We start from the raw sequence: 19,585 nt of genomic DNA, 5'->3' as shown, positions 1-19,585 counted from the left end.
GGAGGGCCTAAAGATCTCCCTTGACAAGTGCCAATTTGGCAGGAGTTCTGTGAACTACGTAGGGCACATTGTGTCACAGGATGGAATATCCACTGATCCTTCCAAGATCGAGGCTGTTGTATCCTGGCCTCAGCCCCAGACGGTGACAGAGCTCAGATCTTTTCTAGGGTTTTGTGGCTATTATAGGCGTTTTGTAAAGGATTTTTCAAAGTTGTGTCGACCTCTCAATGAACTGCTGCAGGGGTATCCATCTTCTGCCAGTACTGCGAAGAAGAGAAACAAAAATTCACCTGTGAGTAACACCAAACCCTGTTACAAGTCCTCTGAACCGTTTGGATCCCGATGGACTTCTCAGTGTGATACAGCCTTCCAAACCCTGAAAAAGTGTCTAACTCAAGCTCCAGTGCTAGCCTTTGCGGATGCACAAAAGTCATATGTTTTGCACGTGGATGCGAGCATGGATGGACTTGGAGGAGTTCTGTATCAGGAACATGAGGAAGGATTACGCCCAGTCGCTTTTATCAGTCGCAGCCTTTCCCCTTCAGAGAGAAACTACCCAGCCCACAAACTGGAATTTTTAGCTCTGAAGTGGGCTGTTGTGGATAGACTGCACGACTATTTGTATGGTGTTCCATTTGAGGTTAGAACTGACAATAATCCTTTAACCTATATAATGAAGTCAGCGAAACTTGATGCGACAGGTCACCGTTGGCTGTCTGCTTTGACGACTTATACTTTTAGTTTGAAATACAGACCTGGCCGAACAAATGTCGATGCAGATGCATTATCTAGGCGTCCACATTCTCACCCAAGTGCTGATGATGAGTGGCAGGAAATTCCAGCTGCGGGCGTAAGGGCTCTTTGTCGCACTTTGTCTGCAGAGGGGAGAGCAGGGAATGTCTCTTACTCATGTGTGGTGCAACAGGCTGGGGCACATATGTCTGCTGTTCCTAAAGCTTTCTCTCATACTACTGAAGTGGCTGCAGAGCATTTACCCGTGCTTAGTCCAAGTGAGCTGCAAACGGCTCAGAGAAATGATTCGTTCCTCGGAGAAGTGTGGAAGGCTGTTTGTGATCAGAAACCTTTCAGTAACATCCAGAGCAGTCACCCAAAGATGAAGATTCTGAAACGAGAGTGGGGAAGATTGTCAGTAGATAATGGATTGCTTTACAGAACTGTTCGGCAGAGTGATCACAGGGTGAAACGACAGCTTGTACTGCCAAAACAATTCCACAGCACGGTGTTAAAGTCTTTGCATGACGAGATTGGACATCTAGGTTTCGAAAAGTCCTATGGCCTAGTTCGTGACCGATTTTACTGGCCACACATGAAGCGTGATGTCGAGGCTTACTGTAAGACATGTGAGCGCTGTATCAAAAGGAAAACATTGCCTCATAGGGCTGCTCCATTGTCTCACATGCAGAGTTCAGGACCCATGGACCTTGTGTGTATTGATTTTCTTTCCATCGAAGCCGATTCTCGTAATGTGTGTAATGTATTGGTGGTTACTGACCATTACACCCGTTACGCTCAAGCTTTTCCCACAAGGGACCAAAAAGCTTCTACAGTGGCAAAGACTTTGTGGGAAAAATATTTCATACATTATGGTCTTCCTACTCGAATACACTCAGACCAAGGCAGGGACTTTGAGAGCCAGTTAGTGTCTGACATGCTGACTATGCTAGGAGTGAAGAAGTCTAGAACCTCACCTTATCATCCGCAAGGAGATCCCCAGCCTGAAAGATTTAACAGGACCTTGTTGAATATGCTGGGCACCCTTGAGCCTAGTCAGAAAAGTAAATGGAGTCAGCACATAGCGCATCTAGTACATGCATATAACTGTACTTCCAACGAGGCTACTGGTTTCTCACCTTATTTTTTGATGTTCGGCAGAGAGGCTAGATTGCCTGTCGATATTTGTTTTGGTGTCTCTGCTGATAATACATCATCTGTGTCGTACTCGAAGTATGTGTCCAAGATGAAGCAGGAATTACAGGCAGCTTATCAGCTAGCTCAGGCTACCTCTGAGAAGATGAATCAGAGTAATAAAGCAAGGTATGATCAGAAGGTCCGCTACCATAGTCTGAATGTTGGTGATAGAGTTCTGATTCGAAACCTTGGCCTCAAAGGAAAACAAAAGCTTGCAGATAGGTGGAGTGCAAATCCCTATGTAGTGGAGAGTCAATTGTCTGGTATTCCAGTGTATCGTTTGAAGCCTGCTGATGGTAATGGACCAGCTAAAGTCATGCATCGAAATCATCTCTTGCCTTTAGGACAGGAAGTCAGGTTAAGTCCTCAGGTAGATCTTAGTCCTACTCCCTCACCTAGAGCTTTGAGGCGTAGGAGAACGAAAGAGAAGCGTAAAACTACTCAGTCAGAAAACTCACCTCTTGTAGTTGATGCCTTCCCACAAGAATGTAGTTCTTCAGATTCAGAATCTGAGTTTGGGTTTTATGCTGAGGATGTGGCAAACATTCCTTCTCGAGTGACAGAGGAGATACCAAGTGAAACTGCTGTACAAGCTATAGAAGGCTCAGAGTCTGGTGACGCTCACAGTGTTTCAGAAATACCAGTAATTCCATGTAGGAGTGAAATTTCTGATGGTCAGCTTGAAGCTGAAGATAGAAATACTGTAGTTGATGGTATCATGACTGAAGCTCACGAGAGTACCTTACAGACTACTACTCCTACTGATACTGAAACTCAGCCAGAGATTGTACCTCCTGAAGTACGTAGATCAAGTAGGGAGAGGAGGCCTAATACCAGATTTACCTATGATAAGCTGGGTGTGCCATACATACAGTCTGTATCCTCTCGACACTGTGGTGTTAATGTAGCAGCAACTAAAGTGAGAGTTGCTGGGGGTTACAAGAGTTCACATGCTTGGTGGTGTAATCCAAATGCCTTGTGTAAAATATGTAACAACCAACCTGTACTTCTGCCTTATAACCAGATGGTTACCATTTAATCAGTGCGTAGTCATTTAGTAACCAGCATGGGGACATACTGGATTTTTGGTGGGGGGAGTGTGTAGGGACTCCTAAATTATACCTGTGTTTAATATGCTCTGTGTCAGAAATAATACAAAGTATTATAATGTATTTTCTATTATTGTATTTTTTCTTTATTTTGAAAGTTGATGCAACAATTATGTGATTTGCTTATATCCAATGAAAAGCATGTTTAATACAGGTGTATAATTACAAGCCAGTGACTGTTGAGCTTGAGGTTGCGTCATAACGTGAGTCACGTAATGAGGAAGAAGTATCGCACATGGAAAAAGAGTGTGCTGCCAGTGAGATCGGCTGTCTCTATTGAGAAAAGTGTATCATCATCCATTTGGAGACTACTATATTCATTGTAATATACGGCCCAAAGCATAGAGTGACGACGCTTGTTTATGTTATTTTCTTACGTGCAACTCATCTTTGTTTTCCGTGCTCCTGTGAGTCAATTAGTTATGCTGTGTGTGATAATAGCCTAGCGGCTATAGAGACGATTGCAGTCACGAACAGTAACTGTGTTTGAAGACTTATCAGCCATCTTTGTGGAGGACTTCGGAATTGCGTGCAGAACTGGACAGATCGTGTGTTTCATCACTGGACGTGGATCGTCTGATTTCATATCAAGTTCAAGATGGATCGTTAGGGGACGCTGAGTATTCGTGGTGTAAGGAACGTAATGTTGTTTCACTGTCAACTGGATGAACGTAAGTGACTTCATTTTCGTCTTGGATTACTTTAAATTGATCATCTGATTAATGTGCACCAACGTCCTGGGCCCCAACGATACGATCGATCGTACATTTGAACTGTTTGACTGACTCGCATACATTTGAACTGTTTGACTGACGTACATTTAACGGATCGTAAGATATGTAACGTGCATACAGTACTGAAAGACAATGTGTGTGGTTTGAACTGCGGTGTTTTCTCAAGTGTATAACGAATCTTGAAAGAGATATTGTTTTTTTATTATTATGGGGTTCTATAAGAAACAAAGTGTTTTAGTGGAATCGAGTTCTACATTGAGTTACAGTGTTCCAAAATAGAAATATAGCTAAGGTTGAAGAGGAGAGCGTAATAATTGGGAAAGAACAAGAATCGTTCTGAGACTACAAAAGAGATTTATATATTTTATTTAAAAGAAGCAATTCGAATAACATCAGGGAGAGTTGTTTGTCTGCTTTCCTTAAAGAGAACGTTGTTATTGGTTTCTTGATTTACTGGTACTACTTAATACATTCATGTAAAGAAAAATAAATCCATCTTTGTTACTTTTCTCTTTAACATTTGTATTGTTATATTTCCTTGAGTCTGGCAAATTAATTAATTTACTAAGTTCCAGAATTCTTGTGATTAGCAAGAAATTTAATTATTTAATTTATCTGTAGTAAAGGGATTGAGTAAAATTTGTACAAGAGGAAAAAATCCCTTACATTTCATTTGTTGTAAATAAAGAAAGAAAAGAAACACTCTACCGGCCTAATTCACTATCTAATTGCCGGGAATCCAGGACTCTTGTTAGAGAAATAAGTAAATTAACCCCTAGGGTTAAGAAAAGGGTTACATGTAGTCTGTACCCGGTATTGATCCAGCACTGCTTCACGGCCCATGCAGTTTTGCCGTCTGGTGGCACAAACTAATGTCTCAGAGGTAAAATTAGTGCCCTTATACTGATTGATGAAACAAATGCAAATGATACTCACATGTATTTTTGCATTTTGTGCAACTTGGCACCACTTCCCAACAATTATGTATCACGCTGGCTCTGTGCATTAATTTTTCATGACTCACTTTAATTTTCCACTTCAAGTTCTTGTTGCCAGTTTCTCAACTCTCTTTAGTATAACAGTTGAAACCAGTGTTGTGGCACAAGACCAGACTCGGACTCAAGTCAGTATCAAGTCTTGCCAAATTGAATTTAGTTGTTCACTAAATGCAACATGTCTCACTCAATCAATAAACTCTTGTCAAGTCAACCACAGGTTTCTTATTCAGCAAATTATCATTTAGAAATGAAAGAAATGCTAGTTTGTCATAATTTCACACTTGCATAAAGGATGTATACAGTATATGAGAACTGTGCAATTATCTGAAGTGCAGAATCTTACAAGCAACATTATATTCAATAGATTTATATAAATACACAACACTTCAACACTTCAAATAGAAACCTCAATCAATAAGCAAAAGATGAGCTCTCAAAAGAAAAACATCATATGCCACACAGCAAATATATAATAGTGATGACAACAACAACTGCACAATAATAAATGCAGCAAACAGCAAAAGAATAAGCCTATAACACTGACTGCATAAATTAGACATGCTGCAATGCATGCTGGGAGCTCGCAAATCAGCAACATTATTCAATACGAACTTGCTTGTTCAGGCAACTAGGAGCTGTGAAATATTGTTGGTCCAAAATGTGATTAATTCCTTAGTATCTGTGATTTAAAAAGCCTTGTACACTCAATAAGACACACAGATTACTGGAGATGAGCTTGTTTAGAGTGCATATGCGGATAATCATCCGGTGTGTTTATCTCACATCAATACAATGTGAAATCTTTGCATAACACTCAAAAATGTTCAAAAAAATCAATTAGACTTTAATGCACTCACTCAGTTTGAATATATACTGTATACCCTTGTGAAGAAAGTAGGGCCTACATTTATCAGGAGTACTTATTAGAAAAATAATATACATAACTTAATAATATAAGTGCAAATTGACTGTAATGTTTTCAGGCACTTTAGAATTTATATTACCTGCAAGTACAATTTTTTTAAATATACTTTTAAGATTTGAAAGTTCACATTTAATTAAGCACACTTCTTTTTCACAAGGGTATTCATCGTGACTGTGCAACATTTAGTTCCTAGCCGATCGCCATCTATACTGTATACTACAGGCCTGTGCGTCCGCTGGCATAGAGCTCTGTTTAATTTGCAAGGAAATTAATCATATGTGACAAAGCATAGGATTTAGGCTCTCACCCATACAGCCAAAGATAAATTATTCATAATAGCAAGCATTTGAAGTGAGTATAATTCATGTAAGCAGCTGTGAGTGCAATTTATTATGTTTGCATGGGAAAATAAAAACAGATTTAATGCCTAATTGTGTCCATAGTTTCTCCACTTAAACTCGTTTCATTGAATCTGAGCTCTTTTGTCCTCTACTGTGACACAAAACCAATAAACCCTTGTCTCTAATTGTATTTATGAGCTTGTAATGTGTTTTTCAGACTTGAATTAAAAGAGGGTCACTTTGTAAGCATGTTGACAGCATTACAGAGAAGATAGATGGCCCATCTTACTGAGTACTTGCTATCCATCAATCATCTTCCAGTGAAAGACCACAACAGAAATACAAAATTAGATTCATTCAAAGAGTTGCAGTGGGCTATTCATAAAATTACATTCGAATAAACAATGTAGGCTACTTAGATTGTCTTCACAGAAGTGGATGATGGAATATTTTATTCAATAAGAATGACTTGAATTCATTCAAGAAAGAAGCAGATAAATAAGAAAAGAAAAACATTAGTCACTGACCCCATCTGCTGGTTAATGGTGATAGTACCTCAGTTCAGCACGTTATATAAACAGACAATACTTAGCTATACTTAAACATTTAACAAGTTCTTAGTTAACTAAGTTGCTGTTATCAGAGCAGTTTGAAAAACTGATTAAGCAGTGTGGCATTTGATGTCCGATTTTCATTAACACTGTCAAAGTAAAAGTTGAACGTCTGAAAGCAAACTTTTCCCTGAGCACCTCATTACAGCACTTAAAGCAGATCAGAGGCATCCAAGCAACACATTACACATGTTTTGCTGAATCTCATCAGCATAAGGTGGACGATAAACCTCAAAACAGGTAGTTGGACACTATCGTTCTCACTCCAGAGGAGCATTATTGTAATCTAACAAGACACTGGCATTAGCTTTAATGAAATATCTGTCTTTGTAATAACAGTTTCTGTGACAAGTTCATTAGAAAGCAGTGTAGCTGTATCAATTCAAGGGCACATCAGTGTAAACTGAATACATGTTTTGTGGAAGCAGTAACTGCAGTGCAAAAACCTTATTTAACAAGACGACCATTATACTTTCTAAGGAGGCTATCGTGTTGCAATAGAATAGCTCTCATCAAAGGGAGAAAATTGAAGTCTTAATCTTAAAACTTAAATGTAAGGATATTGTGCAAGGCACATCAGCGAGGAAATAAGCCATGGGCAATCTCTGATTCAAATAATTTCCCTTGAGCTTCTGGATTTGCTGTCTAGATCCTCCTACACTCTTAAAAATAATGGTCCTATATTGGCATTGATGGTTTCATAAAGAAGCCTTTCCTATAGCACGCTTACATCTCAGAGACGTCTACACTGCCCTCCAAAAGTTTGGAAACACCCCTGGTAAAGTGTGGTTTTGGACGAAATCAGCATAGTGTGAATCATCTTTGGGCAATCCTTCAGGAGGCTTGGAGTAATATATCAAGTCAATGTTTGAATAAATTGACAGCTTGGATGCCCAGATTATGCAGAGCTGTAATAGCTGCTAATGGTGGATATTTTGATGAATTGAAAATTTAAGTTTTTTTCTATGTATAAACTGTTTATGTCATAAAATATGTTTCTGTAGTTTGTGTTGTCCCTTTATCAGTGCAAAATTTTCACAAATTAAAAGGGATTCATCCAAAACCCCTCTTTGCTAGGGCTGCAATATCATCTGCAATACGTCTAATGCATTTTTACTATCAGATGTCAAATAGACATCTATTAGATGTCTTTAAGATGTTTATGAATTAGAATTAATGTAAAACTGACATCTTACAGGCATCTGCCAGACGTTTGTACACAGCAGATGCTTTCCAGATCAAGAGATCTTTAAAAGACATCTTGCAGACGTACATGTGCTAACTGGGTTAATATTAAAAGTTTTCAAACTTTCTTTATAGTGGAAAAGGTTCTTAGGATTATCAAAATGTTCACTTTATGACAAAAAATGGTTCTTTTAAAAACTGTTCACTGAAGGTTTTTTTTTTGGCAGCGGCTATTTGCACTAAGTGTTTAAATAAAGCAGAAGAGGGGTAAAATATTTCTGAATTTGCTTCAAAATCATTATAGCAGATAACATCATGGAGGAGATTTCAAGATTAGATGTTGCACTGAGCATATTTGCTATATGGAGGCTGTCTGAATCTCCAGTCTTTTTTGATCCAGGAACATGGTGAAATCAGGTAAATAGGGCCACTTTTTGACTGTAGTCTCAGTGGCAAAATTGGCCTAATTTACCTGAAGCCAACCTAAGAAAGTAATTCAGATACTACATCTAATGTTAAAGGAAGTGTAGGTTCTGTAAATGGCAAAATCATATAATCATATGAAAAAATTAAAGTCCACTGCGGAGTTAGAGCTCTGCAAAAGTGCCATTGTAAAGGCCAAAGTATATGGGCCTGTCCCAATACCCACTTATTTGGTCTTGGCCACTTGGGAGCATATGCAGAAGATTTTCCCTAGGTCTGAAAAATGACAAAGCTTGGTGACCTTAAAGGGAACCCTGGGTAGCAAGACTTGTATGTCTTAATATAATGTAAATGATGTCTCTTACTGAATTGCGTAGTAGAAAACCCATAAAAAAATATATTTTTTCAAATTCTTTTCATCAGCTAATTAGAAGCACCACAATGACTAAATAGAAACAAAAGTTTATTTTAAATTGCAAAGTATTAAGAATCAAAACATAATCAAAAGTTCTTAACACACTTGTGGCCTTCAGTTGAACACTTTGGCCAAATACAGGAAATGCATCATAAAAGTAAAATTTAAAAGTTATTAAAAAAAAAAAAAAAAAAAGTTTGGTCAAGGTTGAATCGGAATGTACTTTCACCCGCATGTAATACAGTAGTTAAGATATCAGTGTGAGAACAACTGCGTAACAACTTTTTGGTACATTTGGTCCTTGAACACTTGTGGTCTTTACACTCACTTGAACACTTGGGCCAAATACTGGGAATATATTGTGTATTGTAAGTTGACAAGTGGTCAAAAGACAGAACCACAAGTGTGACTACTGGGACGTTGTCAGTATGTTTTGTGTGTACTGCACAAGCAGCCAGATTTTTCTCAAGGGTGCCTGAGCACCTTTCTAAAACCTAAAATGACTATGGTCTTATGGACTTTATGGACATGTGCATGTGAGCTTATAAAAACTAGTTGACTGTATAGGCTATACAGTGACAATAAAAGCCATTCTTTTATTTTTATTTATTATTATTTTATTTCATTTATTTATTTATGCTTATTTTTTTTTCTTCCAGGGTATAAAAGTGTCAACACACATATATTATAGTACAATCATATTTAATTTTGGGTTTTATGGTTTTACTAGAAAACACAGTTAAGCTGTAGATGTGTGGTTTATTTTGTCATTACTGTGGTTTCACTGTAAATACTGTAGTAAAACCACGCTTAAAATTGTAGTTACAATGGTTCAATACTATGGTAAAACCATGGTTCGTTTTGTGTTAAACCCCAGCTGCTCTGCCTCTATGTGTGTCATTTGAATAGAAGCATAAATAAATAAATATAATAAAATAAATACTAATGATCATACACAATTAAAATAATATAAGGACATTATTAATATTCATAATTTATTGTTTATATTTTATGATGATAAAAATTCTATTGTTACAAGTCATTCCCAGTTTACAAAATGGATGAAAAATGATAGCTTTGCTGCCATTTGTGAAAAAAAGAATGCTTAAACCTTTTTGTATCTTAGTAAATTTGTTAACATGTACATAATAGGATAATAGGATTAGTTTCGGTAATTTAATTTGTAACGAATCGTAAATGATTCAATATCTCGAGTCATTGGTCAGACCAGCAGTTTTTCAACCCTTTTTCAGCAGGGTCGAAAAACTAGTCGCCACCTAGATAGATAGATAGATAGATAGATAGATAGATAGATAGATAGATAGATAGATAGATAGATAGATAGATAGATAGATAGATAGATAGATAGATAGATAGATAGATAGATAGATAGATAGATAGATAGATAGATAGATAGATAGATAGATAGATGGCAATGGCATTACAATGGGGTTAAGTCGCAATGTTGTAAAGATATGTTTTTTCTATATAGGCCTACTGTACTTTTTATAAATATTTATGTTTTAAACCATGAAGGTCAGCCTGGATATTTTTACGAAATTAAAAACTGACAGCGCTTTCAGCATCTGACGCTGCATTAAAGGCACACATTCTCACAGAGACAACGACAGACAGATACCATCACATATCTTGGTATAATAGTATGTAAAGATTTGGGCCAAAGAAATGCATTAAATTTTAAGCCTATTGTTGAGAAGATTAAAAACAGATATAGTATGTGGTTAATGAGGGACTTGTCCTTATTTGGTCGAATTTTACTGTCAAAGGCAGAAGGGATTTCGAGGTCTGTATATGTTTCAATGTCAATGGAAATTCCAAAGAATATTGTTAAGGACTTGGATAAGATTCTTTAAGATTTCATTTGGAAAAAGAAACCTCATTATTTACGAAAAGATATTTTAAATAATTGTAAAAAATTTGGGGGCCTTGAAGTGTTAAATTTTACAGATCTCAATGAAGTTTTTAAGATAAAATGGATTATTGAGTACATTAAAAATAAAGAAACTATGTGGCATTTATTTCCCAATTTTATATTTAATTCTTTAGGTGGTATTAACTTTCTTTTAAAATGTAATTTTTCTATTGATAAAATCCCAATTAAATTGGCAAGTTTTCATAAGCAGGCATTGCTGGCTTGGCAATTAATCTATAAACACAATTTCACACCACATCGATATTTTCTGTGGAACATATCTTGTATAAAAAAAAAACAATTTTTAATCAGTTATGGTATGACAATGGAATATTTACTGTTAGTCAGTTGCTTAATGAACATGGTTTACTTTTGACATACACCGAATTCCTTACAAAATTTAAAATTCCTGTGAAACCAAAAGACTACGCTATTATTTTTGATGCAATTCCAAGTAAAGTGGTTTCATTATTACGTAACTCTGTACTTTCAATTAATACTGACCAACAACCACTTACTTGTGATATATTTATTGGTGATATTAATATTGTTAAAGATAAATGCAGTAATAGATATATTAGAAATGTGTTAAAGACAAAATATCTGCCATGTTCAATATTCTTTTGGTCATCTAAATTTGAAAATATTGAATGGAAGAAAGTGTGGTTAACAACAAATAAATTTTTTATAAATAATAAAGTAAAAGAGGTATCTTTTAAGATATTACACAGAATTTATCCTGTTAAAGAATTACTTGAACGATTTAAACTGGATCTGGAAAACTCTTGTGAATTTTGTGGTGTTGTTATGTTTTTTGTTTTGTACAAGATACTATTGATTCTAAAAGTACAATTTCCTTTCTTACACAATTAATTATTTTACTTGGAAAATATCATATTCATGTTAAGAAATGGGCTAAAGCTAAGCCAAATTGTGAACAGTTTTTTAAAGAAATTAAACAGTATGGCAATACTTTAAAAAATATTAGAAACAGAAAAGCTGAGAAAACCTATGATGCACTATGTCGTTTTAATTTGATTGACTGAATATCCATATTATGCAATTTTGTATTTTTTTTTTCTCTTTCTCTCTCTGTATACCCTTTTTTTCTATTCTGTTGTGAGATGTATATATTTGTACTAATATGTACATAATTGTTTAATAAAAAAAAAAAAAAAAAGAGAGACAACGACAGACGAATCTACTTCATATGCTGATAAATTTACTCCCCTAATATTTCTCTTGTGGCCCGAACACAGTGGGGGGGGGGGGGGGGGGAATAGAAGAAACGTACTATTTTGTGTTAGCCATTGCTGCCATTTTCAGTCAGAAGTTACATCTGCTGTTGTCAAAAAACCAATGTGAAAATTAATCCATCAGTTCATGAACGATGGATCGAAGATAATAATGTGTTATAAAAAATGTAAACAATTAAGGCAGTAAAATATATGTATATGTTATTTAATTAATATAATACTTGATTTATAATTGTTTAAATTCATTAATTAAGAATTGGTACTTTTGACTCATGAAGGCTGAAATGTGAAGTTTATCATTTCATAAATCTTTTTGTTTTGTGAAACCTGCATCTAAATTGTAAATCATGCTTTTTACAGTCATTTTATTTATTCATTCATTTATTTTTTGTGTGCAGGTCTTACAAAGGTCTTTAAAAGTCTAGAATTTAAGCTTAAATATCCTGCAGATAGCCTACCCTGGTCTGGCAAAAACCATAAATTGTTTTTATTTATATATAATTGTCCGGACCTCAGCTGGAGAGGAGGGTTCATTGCTGGACCTCGAGCCGTCAAAATGGCTAGAAACGGCCCTGATAACATACATTTAAAAAATAGATAGCCTATGGAGATTTCATTTCATGCCTACAATAACGAAGTAAATGGTTCAACTACCGGTACTCAAAAAGACTTCACCTACTGGCGAAACGATAAACTGCAGAAAAGGAGACCCACTGAATAAATATCAATGAATCTTTTTGATTAACTGGCTTGGAAGACTCGAGTCACTATACAGTGACAATAAAAGCCATTCTTTTATTTATTATTATTTCCTTTCATTTCTTTATTTATTTTTCTTTACAAAATCATGCAATACACATATTGTACAATCATATTTCATTTTGTGTTTTATGGTTTTACTAGAAAACACAGTTAAGCTAGATGTGTGGTTTATTTTGTCATTACTATGACAAAACCATGGTTAATTTTGTAGTTACCGTGATTTTACTACAAAAACATAGTGAAACTATAATTATTTACAATGATTTCACTGTCAATACTGTAAAACCATGGTTAATTTTATAGTTACTGTGATTTTACTACAAAAACATAGTTAAACCATGGTTACTGCAGTAAAACCATGCTTAATTTTGTAGTTACCATGGTTTTATTGCAAATGCTAAAGTAGAAATAAATGAATAAATACAATAAAATAAATACTAATGACCATACACAATAAAATAATGTAAGGACATAATTAAAATTCATAATTTATTGTTTACATTTTACGACGATAAAAAATATTTTGCTACAAGTCCCTGACAAAATGAATGAAAAATTATTGCTTTGCTGTCAAAAAAATGCTTTTGGTTCTTAAATCTTTTTTGTATCTTAGTAAATTTGTTAATATGTATTGTGTATAATAGGATAAAATGATTAGTTTTGGTAATTTAATGTTTAACGAATCGTAAATGATTCAATGGCTCAAAAAAAAAAAAAAAAAAACGAGTCGCCACCTAGATGTAAGGACATTATTAAATTCATAATTTATTGATTATATTTTACGATGATAAAAATGATCTTGTTACAACTCCCAGTTGACAAAATGAATGAAAAATTATAGCTTTCCTGTCAAAAAAAAAAATGCTTTTGGTTCTTAAAACTTTTTTGTATCTTAGTAAATTTGTTAATATGTATTGTGTATAATAATATGATTAGTTTTGGTAATTTGATGTTTAACGAATCGTAAATGATTCAATGGCTCAAAAAAAAAAAAAAACGAGTCGCCACCTAGATGTAAGGACATTATTAAATTCATAATTTATTGTTTACATTTTACGACGATAAAAAATATTTTGCTACAAGTCCCAGTTGACAAAATGAATGAAAAATTATAGCTTTGCTGTCAAAAAAAATGCTTTTGGTTCTTAAATCTTTTTTGTATCTTAGTAAATTTGTTCATATGTATTGTGTATAATAGGATAATATGATTAGTTTCGTTAATTTGATGTTTAACGAATCGTAAATGATTCAATGGCTTGAAAAAAACGAGTCGCCACCTAGATGTAAGGACAATATTAAAATTCATAATTTATTGTTTATATTTTGTGACGATAAAAATTATTTTGTTACAAGTCCCAGTTGACAAAATGAATGAAAAATTATAGCTTTCCTGTCAAAAAAAATGCTTTTGGTTCTTAAAACTTTTTTGTATCTTAGTAAATTTGTTCATATGTATTGTGTATAATAGGATAATATGATTAGTTTCATTAATTTGATGTTTAACGAATCGTAAATGATTCAATGGCTTGAAAAAAACGAGTCGCCACCTAGATGTAAGGACATTATTAAAATTCATAATTTATTGTTTATACTTTACGATGATAAAAATTATCTTGTTACAAGTTCCAGTTGACAAAATGAATGAAAAATTATAGTTTTGCTGTCCAAAAAAAATGCTTTTGGTTCCTAAAACTTTTAGTAAATTTGTTAATATGTATTGTGTATAATAGGATAATATGATTAGTTTTGGTAATTTGATGTTTAACGAATCGTAAATGATTCAATGGCGCGAAAAAAATGAGTCGCCACCTACATGTAAGGACATTATTAAAATTCATAATTTATTGTTTATACTTTACGATGATAAAAATTATCTTGTTACAAGTTCCAGTTGACAAAATGAATGAAAAATTATAGTTTTGCTGTCCAAAAAAAATGCTTTTGGTTCCTAAAACTTTTAGTAAATTTGTTAATATGTATTGTGTATAATAGGATAATATGATTAGTTTTGGTAATTTGATGTTTAACGAATCGTAAATGATTCAATGGCGCGAAAAAAAACGAGTCGCCACCTAGATGTAAGGACATTATTAAAATTCATAATTTATTGTTTATATTTTGTGACGATAAAAATTATTTTGTTACAAGTCCCAGTTGACAAAATGAATGAAAAATTATAGCTTTCCTGTCAAAAAAAAAATGCTTTTGGTTCTTAAAACTTTTTTGTATCTTAGTAAATTTGTTAATATGTATTGTGTATAATAGGATAATATGATTAGTTTTGGTAATTTGATGTTTAACGAATCGTAAATGATTCAATGGCTTGAAAAAAACGAGTCGCCACCTAGATGTAAGGACATTATTAAAATGCATAATTTATTGTTTATACTTTACGATGATAAAAATTATCTTGTTACAAGTTCCAGTTGACAAAATGAATGAAAAATTATAGTTTTGCTGTCCAAAAAAAATGCTTTTGGTTCCTAAAACTTTTAGTAAATTTGTTAATATGTATTGTGTATAATAGGATAATATGATTAGTTTTGGTAATTTGATGTTTAACGAATCGTAAATGATTCAATGGCGCGAAAAAAAACGAGTCGCCACCTAGATGTAAGGACATTATTAAAATTCATAATTTATTGTTTATATTTTGTGACGATAAAAATTATTTTGTTACAAGTCCCAGTTGACAAAATGAATGAAAAATTATAGCTTTCCTGTCAAAAAAAAAATGCTTTTGGTTCTTAAAACTTTTTTGTATCTTAGTAAATTTGTTAATATGTATTGTGTATAATAGGATAATATGATTAGTTTTGGTAATTTGATGTTTAACGAATCGTAAATGATTCAATGGCTTGAAAAAAACAAGTCGCCACCTAGATGTAAGGACATTATTAAAATTCATAATTTATTGTTTATATTTTACGATGATAAAAATGATCTTGTTACAAGTCCCAGTTGACAAAATGAATGAAAAATTATAGCTTTCCTGTCAAAAAAAAAATGCTTTTGGTTCTTAAAACTTTTTTGTATATTAGTAAATTTGTTAATATGTATTGTGTATAATAGGATAATATGATTAGTTTCGTTAATTTGATGTTTAACGAATCGTAAATGATTCAATGGCTTGAAAAAAATGAGTCGCCACCTACATGTAAGGACATTATTAAAATTCATAATTTATTGTTTATACTTTACGATGATGAAAATTATCTTGTTACAAGTTCCAGTTGACAAAATGAATGAAAAATTATAGTTATCCAAAAAAAATGCTTTTGGTTCCTAAAACGTTTAGTAAATTTGTTAATATGTATTGTGTATAATAGGATAATATGATTAGTTTCGTTAATTTGATGTTTAACGAATCGTAAATGATTCAATGGCTTGAAAAAAATGAGTCGCCACCTACATGTAAGGACATTATTAAAATTCATAATTTATTGTTTATACTTTACGATGATGAAAATTATCTTGTTACAAGTTCCAGTTGACAAAATGAATGAAAAATTATAGTTATCCAAAAAAAATGCTTTTGGTTCCTAAAACGTTTAGTAAATTTGTTAATATGTATTGTGTATAATAGGATAATATGATTAGTTTCAGTAATTTGATGTTTAACGAATCGTAAATGATTCAATGGCTCAAAAAAAAAAAAAAACGAGTCGCCACCTAGATGTAAGGACATTATTAAAATTCATAATTTATTGTTTATATTTTACGATGATAAAAATGATCTTGTTACAAGTCCCAGTTGACAAAATGAATGAAAAATTATAGCTTTCCTGTCAAAAAAAAAATGCTTTTGGTTCTTAAAACTTTTTTGTATATTAGTAAATTTGTTAATATGTATTGTGTATAATAGGATAATATGATTAGTTTCGTTAATTTGATGTTTAACGAATCGTAAATGATTCAATGGCTTGAAAAAAATGAGTCGCCACCTACATGTAAGGACATTATTAAAATTCATAATTTATTGTTTATACTTTACGATGATGAAAATTATCTTGTTACAAGTTCCAGTTGACAAAATGAATGAAAAATTATAGTTATCCAAAAAAAATGCTTTTGGTTCCTAAAACGTTTAGTAAATTTGTTAATATGTATTGTGTATAATAGGATAATATGATTAGTTTCGTTAATTTGATGTTTAACGAATCGTAAATGATTCAATGGCTTGAAAAAAATGAGTCGCCACCTACATGTAAGGACATTATTAAAATTCATAATTTATTGTTTATACTTTACGATGATGAAAATTATCTTGTTACAAGTTCCAGTTGACAAAATGAATGAAAAATTATAGTTATCCAAAAAAAATGCTTTTGGTTCCTAAAACGTTTAGTAAATTTGTTAATATGTATTGTGTATAATAGGATAATATGATTAGTTTCAGTAATTTGATGTTTAACGAATCGTAAATGATTCAATGGCTCAAAAAAAAAAAAAAAAACGAGTCGCCACCTAGATGTAAGGACATTATTAAAATTCATAATTTATTGTTTATATTTTACGATGATAAAAATGATCTTGTTACAAGTCCCAGTTGACAAAATGAATGAAAAATTATAGCTTTCCTGTCAAAAAAAATGCTTTTGGTTCTTAAAACTTTTTTGTATCTTAGTAAATTTGTTAATATGCATTGTGTATAATAGGATAATATGATTAGTTTCGGTAATTTGATGCCAATTTTAAATATGGGTATAGTAAAAAGTCAAAAATCAGTATTTTGTTTGGTCAGTATTTGTAGCAGTCGATTAGGCGTGTCGTGTAATATTCCCATTTAAAAATTTAACAGCCAATTAAAAAATATTGGTATAGTAAAATTTGCTAATTCACAAGATGCCTACTTCATGGCAGTAAATGATTCAATGACTTACTACTCACAAAGACTTGTCGCCACCTACTGGCGAAACGATAAACTGCGGAAAAAGGAGGACCACTGATTGAATCTTTTTGATGAACTGGCTCGAAAGACTCGAGTCGCTGAAGCGAATCAAAATCCTCTCCACTCCTTTGGCATCCCATTTTTTTGTCCAGTGTAGGTGCAGCGAAACTTGATGGTGACGTACCACCCAGCAGGTTTGACGCGTCCAGTGAATAAAGTTGCGGCTGTCCGTGACGTCAGATCACACAGTTCTCCTCCTCATACCGGTGCGGCCAGTGTTACCTCAAGGCGCACTGTTCTTTATCCATACTATTATTAACGTTTAAATAAAATTAGTTTAATTTCCTCATCTTTTTTCTTTCCTTCTTTGGTAACCCAACACCATCAAAGCTGAAGTTCTTTTAGAAAAGGTAAGCTTATTCTAATCTGACTTACATTAGCCACTGGGCTGCTGCTGCTGTAAAATGGCTCCGATTGCTCGCATGTTCTTGCTTTCTACGTTCGCTAGACCTAGAACAGATACATCCCGTTATCCCGGTGAACTGACCGCCGTTACAGGGTTAAACACACAGGTTTACGGTTGTGTGTGAGCTGCTGTGTTTATATGTTGATTGTGCGGCTGTGCTGACTAGCTTTATATTCCTTTATGAGAAAATGGCGTCCGGTTATTAGATCAGCTGTTCAGTCGCACCACCCTGCCGGTAAACCGCACGTTTGACTATAAAACGGCATATATTATAATACCAAGTGATCCGCTATTAAGCTTGATCCCTGGTTTTAGTGTCCACTTGTTTGCTGAGTTGACTTCAACCGTTAAATGACCCGATCGTGGCTCTTCTCTCGTATGCGATAATTAGCTTTAATGCTAATACACGAGAAGAGCTGTATGACAACAACTGAGTGTGTGATTTAATAATTGTCCATCATAATTATAAAACGTACATTCATTTATACAGTCCGTATGTAATCTTTATGAACTGACAGTGAACCTTTTAATAAAAAATTATAATGCAGCTCCAATGCGTTGTTCAATAAATCAAGGCTCTTTTGTGAAATCTGAGCTCATGGCAGAGGCCTTGTGCTTTGTTCAGATTTGATGGCAGTTCAGTTCTTTACATTTATCCGCATTGTCATTTTTCGGAGCTATTTAATCACTTCTATACGTTTCGGTTAAACTCAAAAGCTTGTCATTTTTATTTATTTTGTGAGTGTGTGGTTATATAAATGAAGTGATTTTCTCTCTTTTTAGGCCGTGTTTCTACACCCCCACCCTTTCACTCTCATTCTTTTTGAGGATCTTTCATTGTCAAGCCGCCAAAGTGGAGAGTGTGATTGCAGAGGGGGGTGCTTCTCGTTTCAGGTACATAATTCACTTATTATACACTGTTTTTATGCACCTTGTGCCTTTTCAGAAGATCATTAATTTAGCTAAGGTTTAGTTAGGAAGATACACAGTGGTGGCGTTTTAATGAAGCTGATGGTCAGATAGAACTTATGTTTCATACATGGCTTCCTGGGATGTGGGGTATATAAACTGGGAAAGGACTCGGGGTTATTTAAATAAAACTCAAAATAGGAATTTTCACTTTTGTAGTGCTTCTTCGGGCGGAGGAGGAGGTAGGGGTGCACCTCAGCACTATCCCAAGTCTGTCGGCAACAGGTACGCTTGGAGAATTGAATAATAGACCACTGAATCGCTATTTTAGTTGTGTATTACAGGGGGGGTTTCTGAGGAAAAGGTGGAGGCAGTGTTAAAAAAGAGAGTACAGAAAACAAGTTATTATAAAAGGTGACCCTGGACCACAAAACTATATTTGGCTGAGAATCTGAGGATGCAAAAAAATCAAAATGTTGAGAAATATGCCTTTACAGTTGTCTAAATGTATTTCATTGCAATGCATATTAGGTATCAGAAATTAAGTTTAGATATTTGCAGTAGGAACATTATATTTACTTAATAGACTAATGACTTTTGGCGTAAAAGAAAAATTGATCATTTTGACCCATAAAATGTATTTTTGGCTGTTGCTACAAATATACCTGTGCTACTTAAGACTTACTTTTGTGGTCCAG

The 19,585-nt window shown here is 33.8% G+C and overlaps 1 long non-coding RNA gene across 1 annotated transcript; it reads left to right on the top strand.

Moving 5' to 3' along the window:
* The first annotated feature begins 17,775 nt into the window (after nucleotides 1-17,775).
* On the top strand, nucleotides 17,776-19,172 carry LOC141331805 (uncharacterized). The gene is made up of 3 exons (XR_012355275.1): nucleotides 17,776-17,922; nucleotides 18,762-18,872; nucleotides 19,107-19,172. It is a non-coding gene; the product is annotated as an uncharacterized lncRNA (long non-coding RNA).
* The last annotated feature ends 413 nt before the right edge of the window (nucleotides 19,173-19,585 follow it).

Source organism: Garra rufa, chromosome 3, assembly GCF_049309525.1.
Source record: "Garra rufa chromosome 3, GarRuf1.0, whole genome shotgun sequence".
Classification (NCBI taxonomy): domain Eukaryota; kingdom Metazoa; phylum Chordata; class Actinopteri; order Cypriniformes; family Cyprinidae; genus Garra; species Garra rufa.
Note: the sequence above shows the minus strand (reverse complement) of the source record. Positions and strands in the feature narration are given on the sequence as shown.